Source organism: Cebus imitator, unplaced genomic scaffold (genome assembly GCF_001604975.1).
Source record: "Cebus imitator isolate Cc_AM_T3 unplaced genomic scaffold, Cebus_imitator-1.0 Scaffold125, whole genome shotgun sequence".
Classification (NCBI taxonomy): Eukaryota; Metazoa; Chordata; class Mammalia; order Primates; family Cebidae; genus Cebus; species Cebus imitator.
Window position 1 is genome coordinate 3853410 of NW_016107440.1, and position 6625 is coordinate 3860034.

At 33.4% G+C, this 6625-nt stretch overlaps 3 long non-coding RNA genes across 5 annotated transcripts in view; 1 reads left to right on the forward strand and 2 right to left on the reverse strand.

Annotated features, from left to right (window-relative positions):
* Positions 1-2983, forward strand: part of LOC108312497 — an 8725-nt gene extending 5742 nt beyond the window's left edge. The window contains exons 2-3 of the long non-coding RNA XR_001828667.2: positions 1657-1664; positions 2974-2983. This is a non-coding gene — a long non-coding RNA (uncharacterized LOC108312497). The remainder of the gene's footprint in view (positions 1-1656; positions 1665-2973) is intronic.
* Positions 1-6625, reverse strand: part of LOC108312495 — a 37165-nt gene that overhangs the window by 27126 nt on the left and 3414 nt on the right. The window lies entirely within an intron of this gene.
* The window catches only part of LOC119472964, a 17998-nt gene that overhangs the window by 8482 nt on the left and 2891 nt on the right, over positions 1-6625 (reverse strand). The gene's annotated exons all lie outside the window — the stretch shown is intronic.

Consider the following 6625-nt stretch of genomic DNA (forward strand, 5'->3'; position numbering starts at 1 on the left):
AAAAAAAAAAAGAAAGAAAGAAAAAGAAAGAAATGAAGAAAAAAGAAGTCAAAGATGTGGCTCTATTTTTATCTGATGCATGGGGATTGTACTTAGAACAAAATAAACCACAATGAGATCCCTAGGTATAAAGATCTTAAATGTTCTGAATCTTGCATTCTACTTCTAACTAATGTAGACTTCTGTTTGATTTCTAGCTAAAAAGTGGACTAATTCTTACTATTTCAAACGACCTGAACCAAACTATGAATTCTCACCTAATGTGAAAGATTCAATGGTTGCAATTATTTTAAACATCAATTTAGTATTAACTGGCCATTTAATACAAACACTACCTTGTCAAACCACAATAAATAGCACAATCTTCTGCATCTCAAACACATATATCTTGAATAAAGACATTAATATTTTGCTGAAGAAAAATATTGACAATACCTGATGAACCATAATGTATAGGAAGCATGAGGGCTGTTCTAAAATAACAAACAAATAACTCCATTCAAGAACTTTAATAAAGTCATTACTAAACAGCTAGTTTGATACACTTTATCAATTTAATATCCTGTCTATCAATGTAGACATAATAACCATTTATATGCACTAGCTTGTGTCTATAAGCATCTTGGGTGCTTGAGTGTTCATCTTTGTAAATTATCACCAAGGCTAAAAGAAAGGGACAACAAGGAAGTCTCTTGTTCCACTGCGGTATGACATAATACAAGTTGCTAACTTACAGTCCCTTGATGGCCAAGAAACTGTGCTGATGTCATTTATCTAAAGTAGACAAAGATTTAAATGAAGATTTCCCCTTTGCTTTCCTAGTCTGTTATGTTGTAATTCATATCATCTAGGAGTCAGATAAGAGCTATCTACAGCCTCAAAACAAAAAATAATAACAATAATAATGGCAATACTAGTAGTCATAAACTAAAAGTCCACACTTCAAAAATTAATAAAACGAATACAAAAACCTTTAGCTAATATAAGATTACAAGACCAAAAACATCAGATTACAAATAACAAACACTCTATAAGAGAAAATGAATCCTACTGTATGTTCTTTATGTTGCTTAGTCCAAATATTTGCTTTTCTACCTGATTATTTGTGTTGATATTTTTCACTATATGCCAATAATTATGTTAATCTTATTGGTATTTCCGACTTGAGTGACTCCACTCTAGAACACTCAGGTTTTTATTTTAAACAAGAACTACTATACTGTCTCATCCTATCAACAGCATTTATATTTTCTTGGTTTTTCACTAAAAATTCCACCATCTGCTGTCTCCTGCAAATTGTAGCAAATAAAAGTGGTATGTTTCCATCCTATAAAACAGAAAAAAAACATTCGAAAAATTACAAATTTCTCAAATGAACTAAAACTCTTCTCAAAGATGTTTTAACTTCAACATACAATACAGGAAGGAAGCAAATGAAAACCAATCCCTTCCTTCTCACTCCTCTGTGCTTTCTGATGTGCTGATCTTTGCCTTGCAAACACCCCTCCTCTGCCTCATCACATTAACTGTGGTCATCACCAAAACTACCTTCAAACATACCAGTCCCAAGAATCCTTGCTTTGATCACAGCACTTAGCATGCACGGTATATTGTAATCACTTCATTGTTTCCCACTGAAACCAAGAGCTTCTTGAGAGCAAGGTGTGTATCTTTTATCTCTACAGCCCCCAAAGCCTAAAACATAGTAGCAAATACTTTAAGTTTTTTACATAAATTAATGATCTAAATTATTACCTCTAGAGTAGTGTTTCTTAACCTATATTCCAAAAAATATTTGCTTATTGTACCCCAAGAGAAAGACTCCATGACAATCTGCATATGAGAAGTATTACAAAACTGTATTCTATATCCAATAATGAAGAAATCTCTTGAAATTTACCTAATACCTATCTGACATTTTGTGGCAAATGTTAACATGTAAGGAATTAAGAGTTTCAGAGATACAGTTTCCAGAGCTTCCCAATACAGTTGGAAGTTTCCTCTGGGTGGTACAAACTTGCTTGATTCACTTCTATCAATGATGTTAGGATCCCAGATGCCAACATCAGGCACTCCTGCTCCAAATGAGTCACTAAGGAAATGAGATCTGATTTAAGAATGATTGGCTTCAAATATAAATATTTTCCATATTATTAAATAGTCCATGGATTTCTTTCAATACAAGAGAACAAATTTTTGTCTTAACTGTTATAAAGCTCAGTATGTTCTGTATGAGAGAGAGAGGTTTAAAAAACTTAAAAATAAATATTAAAAAAACCAAAGCTTAGTAAGAAATTCTATTTTCAACTGTAATGGTAATGCTGGGACCNTCCATGGGTTTTTTTTTTAAATACAAGAGAACAGATTTTTATTTTAACTGTTAGAATGCTCAGTGTGTTTTGTGTAAGAGAGAGAGGTTTAAAAAACTTAAAAATAAATATTAAAAAAACCAAAGCTTAGTAAGAAATTCTATTTTCAACTGTAATGGTAATGCTGGGACCCTAATGCAACTCTACTTTTTAAATCCATTTCTATTGGTTTCCATTTAAATGGCTATTTAAAATTACTTTTTATTTTAGGCTAAATATAAAGCAAATACAAATATAATGGCTTATCAATAAAAGTTCTCATACTGATCCATATGGGTTATTTCTAGCATAATGAAAGTCAGTAAGTCACCTGCATTTTTAAGGAAGATTGCTGAGGAGAAAGATATAATGTCTGCAATATTCATAAACTATCTAAGTATAACCTGGAATAACCTAAAAAAAACTTCTAGGCATTTGTATGGGAAGATGATTATTTGCGGTATAGATAAAGAGTTTTAAACTAAATTCTAAAATTCAACTCTATAACTGAGGGATTTATATAATCTATAGACTATATATTATAAACAAATACACATTGACTTAAAAGCCTTGAAATCTTTATCAAAATATCTTACAACATAAGAGTTGCAAACTCAAACAGAAGGACAAAGGAAGGTTATCTGAGTAAGGAAAGTACTGATGTGGGCACAATAGCAAACTGGAAAATATATGCCTTTTATAAAGAAGCACCCTCTGCACAGCAGGCCAACAGTGATAGAAACTCAGGGGACACCATATTTGTTTTTTTAAGACAAGTCTGAAGTACAGATTTCTGCATAAGTCTTCTAAATTTTACATGTTGACTCAATTTATAGAGGCAAAAAATTTGTGCACATTTAGAATATAGCCCTTTTGTTTTTATATTTGCTATGAATGTGAAACTAAATGGCTGTGTATAATCCAAGTATTTGCATGTAAAATATTTTCTTTCTCTAGTATCATATGTTTTGCCAAAAAAATCAGGCCCTCATATATGATAAAAATTGCTATTAAGACTCATAATACCCACTTCAAGAATTTTTCCAACATGTATTCATATATAATCTATTTCTAAATGATTTTCCCAGATTGATAGCCAAATAGATAGTTTACATGACTGCCAAAACGAAATTATTAAAATAATTTCCATGGAAATTCTTTTAATCAAAATTCTTTTGATTTATATCAAATTTATATCAACTTCATGGATTTCAGTGTGTAAAGCTGACATCCTGGTTATGCTAAAGATCTAAAAACTTAACAGACATACTGAGATGGTTCCTAATACAACTTCAACTAAAAAAAAAAAATTTAGGATTGGCTATTATTCTAATTGAGAAAACCCAACTTGTAATGAACATTTGTTGACACATAATCACCAGTATGGTGACAAATGGACATGAAATCATTAGAGTCAGCTTCTACTTATTGAAAGATTACCCATAAGCAATTTTTTAAAGACTATGAATGGCAGTGAATGATTAATGCTGGGGAAAAAAGGTGTTACTCTGTAAGCTGAGAGATACTGCCAATAATATTCCCTTTTACTTCCCAGTCACAGACAGAGAAAGACAGGTAAGTCAGGCTAATCTTACTGAAAAGGAGAACTTTGAAGAAAGTAGCACCTAGCAAACGCCAACTCTTATAAAAATTTTTTTACATTTTTTAAGATACAGAAATGTATATATTGCACTTATCAATTCTGGGGTTCTTAAACAGGAGTGCATCCAAACCTCAAGGTTTTTTTTGTTTGTTTTTTGCTATTATTGTGATTAGAGATAAGAATCTCACTATGTTGCTCAAGCTGGAATCAAACTCTTAGGCTCAAGCTGGGACTAAAGGAACATGCCACTGTGCCCAGCTTCAAGAAAACATTTTAAACACACACATTCAGGCCTTATTAGATCTATTACATCAAAAGCATGAGGGGAAAGCCTAAACTTTTAGATTTTTAACAAAATTTGCTCAGGTCACTATAATGCACAATTCTGAGAATTAGTGCAGCAGGCAATCACTTCAGTCTCATCCCTCACCCACATGGCTAATTCCCTTTATCAGTTGTAGACGTGGCCAAAAAAAAAGAGTAAGAGATAGAGTCATTTATTAAATCTACATTTAATTTTCATGGGTATGAATAGAACAGGGACAAATGAACTCAAAATCCAACTTTACTTTGCTACTAATAAGCTCCTTATCTCCCATCTTTCCATCAAGACATTCTAGATTTGAGAGGAAAGTTTAGACTCTTAGATCTAAGTGGCTGTTTCTGCCTGGATGGGTAATAAGTCAGTTAATAATTTGTTTCACCTTCTGTTGAAGTGTTTCTCATTTTGTCACCACATATTCACTGCCAATATGGTTTCCTCAGAGTCCTTCTAAAACTAATCTCTAGGCAAGTTTCAACTCACTTTCTTTTTCAAACCAAAATTGATTTGCCCCAGAGCTAAAGAGCACCTGTCTCAACACATAAACTGGAAGAACAACAAACTAAAAGACTCTTCTTGGCATTTTCCCTTATTATCTAATTTCCAAGTGACCTGTGCATTCCCGATGGCTCTCCTTTTCCCTTCCCATTTTTCCCTCTTAAGCCTTGCCACTGAGAGATACATCAAGTTTTTAGAAAATTGTCAGCAGCAGCAAGATGTCCATTTATTCTAAGTTGCTTTAGTTTTGTTTGAGTTTTAAGATAAAGCCTATTTTCAGGGCATATTTTCTTTCCTGTGTTATTTTACATTATTTAGGAAAAAAAAAAAAAAAAAACACACCCTGCATTAAAAAAAAATTGAAAAGGTTTTACCTTTAAGAAATTCACAAATATTTTCCAAAGTGTATTTTAAAAAGTTGTGCCCTTTAATGCCTCTTTCAAATTATCATTATTTAAAATATGATTTGAGATAATTATTTCAAAATAACTTAATTTGCTTGCATTCAGTGAATGCTTGAGCTTCCAAATATAAAAAAAAACTGACCCTTACCTATGTTAAAGTTAAAACAAATATTTTCAAAAGAATGTTGATTGCTCTACACCTTGTCCATTGCTTCCATATTGCATCACGAGAAAGCAGTTTTTCTGCCAGTAACATACCCTCATTATACCCAGCATAATGGAGAGCAGTGATGCCATAGACATCCTTAAGATGTGGGCTGGTGCCATGTTTCAGCAGAATGATGGCACAAGTCTCTTCCCGGCAATGTACAGCCTGTCCATATTAGATCAAGAAATAGATTTTAAACTCTAAGAATTCAAAATACACATTCCACAGGTTTCACCAACTAGTTATATTTAAATAAGATAAATTTATTTTAATTTTATATATATAAATCAAACCCATGTCATGCTGAAAGAGTTGGCTACTATATACCTGTATTAAAGGTGTTCTGTTTTGTTTGTCACAAAGGACAACCTGGCACTTTCTGTTCACCAGGAGTGTGACCACTTCCACAGCCACTGGCACAGGCCAAATGTACAGCAGTAGTACAAGAGTAAGAGGACCTTTTAAGAAACTGTAGTGCAATATCTCAAAACATACAGTCATTCACGGAATTGTCAACATTAAATAGCATATTTTTCCTCTTCCTTCTTTTTCTTGAAGAAAGTACAATACTTATTAGCTCTTATTCCTCACTACCTTAATGAAAACAGCAGCCTGTCTGAATAAAAAGAGCTTGGTCTTTGGATTCAGTTCAACCAGGGTTTCAGTCCTACTTTAAACTCTGTCATTTACCAGCTATTTCAGCATTCCTGTGCCTCAACTTCCTCATTAATAAAAGCAACAACAAGAGCTATCTCTTATCATGACATCATAATGCTTAAATGAGAAACTATGTAAAGCATTTAAAATAGTTCCTACAGCATCAACTCAAAATTGTCAGATTTTTGTTTCTTGAGACAAAGTCTCACTCTTTTGCTCAGGCTGGTGTAATCATACCTTACTGCAGCATGGAACTCCTGGGCTCAAGTGATCCTCTATACCCAGCCTCCTGAGTAGCTGGGACTACAGATGTGCACCAGCATGCTCAACTATTAATTTAAAATTTTACATAGAGCAAGAATCTCATTTTGTTGTTCAGGCTGGTCTCAAACTCCTGGCATCAAGTGATCCTTCCACCTCAGCCTCCCAGAGTTCTGGGATTATTTCTATTACTGCTACTTAACAAAAAAATTTTAATTAAGTAGGGCCGGGCGCGGTGGCTCACGCCTGTAATCCCAGCACTTTGGGAGGCCGAGGCGGGTGGATCACGAGGTCAAGAGATCGAGACCATCCTGGTCAACATGG